This window comes from Pteropus alecto, unplaced genomic scaffold (genome assembly GCF_000325575.1).
Source record: "Pteropus alecto unplaced genomic scaffold, ASM32557v1 scaffold107, whole genome shotgun sequence".
Taxonomy (NCBI): domain Eukaryota; kingdom Metazoa; phylum Chordata; class Mammalia; order Chiroptera; family Pteropodidae; genus Pteropus; species Pteropus alecto.
The window spans coordinates 564,418-567,882 of record NW_006440619.1 but is presented as its reverse complement, the minus strand read 5'-3'; the positions used below and the strand labels follow the sequence as shown (position 1 = coordinate 567,882).

The 3,465-nt window shown below is 38.6% G+C and overlaps 1 pseudogene; it reads left to right on the top strand.

The window, feature by feature from the left end:
* Positions 1-1,104: 1,104 nt before the first annotated feature.
* Positions 1,105-1,746, top strand: LOC102883233 (annotated as a pseudogene).
* The last annotated feature ends 1,719 nt before the right edge of the window (positions 1,747-3,465 follow it).

Below are 3,465 nucleotides of genomic sequence, written 5' to 3'. Positions count from 1 at the left end.
TCACGATTAAAATGCCAAAGGTTAAAGACAAAGAGAGAATCTTAGAAGCAGCAAAAGAAAAGCAATTAGTTACCCACATGGGAGCACTCAGAAGACTGTCAGTCGATTTCTCAACAGAAACTTTGCAGGCCAGAAGGGATTGGCACAAAATATTCAAAGTGATGAAAAGCAAGGACCTACAACCAGCCTCTACCCAGCGAAGCTATCATTTAAAGTTGAAGGACAGTTAAAGAGCTTTCCAGACAAGAAAAAGCTAAAGGAGTTCATCACCAACAAACCAGTATTACAGGAAATGTTGGAGAGACTTCTTCAAGAAGAAAAAACATAAAAGATATGTTTTATCTTCTACATACCTATTAACAATTACTTTGAATGTAATTGGATTAGGTGCTTCAATCAAAAGATAGGGTGGCTGAATGGATAAGAAAACAAGACCTTATATATGCTGCCTACAAGAGACTCACTTCAGATTGAAAGACTCAAAGTAAAGGGATGGAAAAAGATGTTTCATGAAAATGGAAACAAACAAACAAAAGCTGGGGTAGCAATACTTACACCAGACAAAATAAACTTAAAAACAAAGACTATAACAAGAGACAAAGGAGGACCCAGTCATCCCACTTCTGGATATTTATTTGAAGAAACCCAAAACACTATTTCGAAGGGACATGAGAATCCATATGTTCATTTACAATAGTCAAGATATGGAGGTTCCCTGGGTTTCCATTAATGAATGAATGATTAGAGAAGAGGCGACACGCATATACAATGGAATATTAGTCAGCCATAGAAAAATAATAAAATCTTGCCATCTACGGCAACGTGGGTGGACCTAGAGGGCATTGTGCTGAGTGGAGTAAGACAGAGAAAGATAAATGCCATATGATTTTACTTACATGTGAAATATGAAGAACAAAATAAATGAAGAAACAAAAAGGTACAAACTCAATTACCGAACATTTTGATGGTAATCCCTCCCAGATGGGAGGGGGGTTTGAGGGATGGGTGAAAAAGGGGAAAGGATTAAGAAATACAAATTGGTAGTTACAAAATAGTCATGAGGAGTCAGAGAGGCCCAGAGATGTTTCCGGAAGTAACATCATGATGGCTGCCCAAGGAGAACCCCAAGTTCAGTTCAAACTTGTATTAGATGGTGATGGTAGGACTGGAAAAATTACATTTGTGAAACATCATCTAACTGGTACTTTGAGAAGTATGTAGCTACCTTGGGTGTCAAGGTCCAGCCCCTAGTGTTCCACTCCAACAGAGGACCTATCAAGTTTTCAACGTGTGGAACACAGCTGATCAGGAGTTTGGTGGACTGAGAGATGGCTATTACATCCAAGCCCAGTGTGGTATTATAATGTTTGAGGTAACTTCAAGAATTACATACAAGAATGTGCTTAACCAGCATAGAGATCTGGTATGAATATCTAAAAACATCCCCATTGTGTTGTGTGACAACAAAGTAGATATTAAGGACTAGAAAGTTAAGGCAAAATAAATTGTCTTCCACCAAAAAAGAATTTTTGATACTATGACATTTCTGCCAAAATCTACAAGTTTGAAAAGCCCTTCCTCTGGCTTGCTAGAAAACTAATCAGAGACCCTAACTTGGAGTTTGTTACCATACCTGCTCTCACCCCACCAGAGATTGTCATGTACCCAGCTTTGGCAGCACAGTAGGAGCACGATCTAGAGGATGCTCAGACTACTGCTCTGATGAATGAGGATGATGACTTGTGAGAAAGTGAAGCTGGAGACCAGCATCAGAAGTCTAGTTTTATAGGCAGCAATCCTGTGATGTCAGTGGTGCAATGTGTTTGCCACTTTGTTATGTAGCTAAGCAGAACATGTGCTTAATCTGGGATGTTGAAGGAGATGAACGGTCTTCTGAATGAATGTGGTAATTGAAAAAAACTTTTATATTTTGACCCATGCATTTATCTGTTTTGGAACACAGTTGTTTCCTTATTGGGTTCCAAATATATGACCACTACAGTCACAACACAAAACTCAGTGGTGAAACTTTGTTTGTTACAACCATTCCCATTCCTTTTCATTTAGAATCAGAATAAAGCTGTATTTCAAACATCTAAATAAATAATCATGAGGATGTAGAGAATAGCATAAGGAAAATAGTCGATAATATTATCAAAACTATGTATGGTGTCAGATGTGTACTGAATTTATCAGGGTGATCACTATGTACATAATATAAATGTCTAATCACCATGTTGTACACCTTAAACTAATATAATATTTTATACTAACTATAATTGAAAAATAAAAAATTTAAAAATAATTAAAAAGATGAATTTTATGAATTGATTCTGGGGTTTCTGGAATTGGCTATCAAACCTAATTAGATTTAAAAACACTAATGATGATGCTTCCAGTAGTAAAGAGACCACTAATAGTCCATGGCGTAATCTGGCAAAGAGATATGTAAAATATCACCATTGGATACTCCTCCTCAACCAATTATAAGAAACAAGAATGTCGGAGAGAATTGGATTAAACATGGAGGAGTGAGAGACGTCCTCAGATCTATCCCCTTGAAAAAATAATAAGCTGAACATCTAAAACTCAACAAAAAATGCCCAAATTGCACACCAGCACGTCTGAGTATGGGATCTGTACATAAGAGCTACCACAGGTCAGAACCACGTGAGTCAGGCGGGGGACTAGGGGAAACAAAGAAGCTGCCTCTAGCAGCCAGAGCTCCCTGTGGGAAGAGAGGGAAGAGATAGGGAGTGGTGAGTTCCCTGAACAGCCCTGTGTGGGAGAGCTGTGAGCTCCACGTGGCCAGTGGTAGCGCCCAGTCATTAGGTCAGAAGAAGAAATAAAAAAAAATGGGAAAGTCAGAAAAGCAGGGATGGCAGAGAAACAACAGTTGATTTTAGCGGCCACGGTTAGAAAACTGAGGCTGAGCCATGGCCCCCAAACCCCAAACCAGAGGGCCCCTGCCCCCATACTCTCTGAGATCGATCACCGAGGAGCCCCAAGGGAATCTGAGCAAACACTACCGAAACTATTGCTAACACTGACAAGGACTGAAACTGAGAATAGTGAGTGTGATTAAACATCTATCAGAAAATAAAACAGGTATTTGTAAAGTCTTATATAAAGCAGAGATCCAAGAGACTTAGAAGCCACCTACTGGAAACCAAAAGAAAAGTGCCTTCTTTGCAGCAGGATAAAGAGAGACCTTTATATAATAAATCTTCATTCAGAAAAAAAAACCAGCAGAAAACACTTCCATTAATGCTGAGATGGAGAAATAGTCCATTAAAAACCAAGAACTACCAAGGTGAGAAGGCATATCAGAAAGAAAGAGAAAAAATTCCAGAAAATAAGCTTACAGACATAGAAACTTGTGACTTAAATGACAGAGAATTCAGGATGGTACTTCTGAAAAAACTCAGTGAATTCCGAAACGAGTAATATCAACAATTTAAGGAA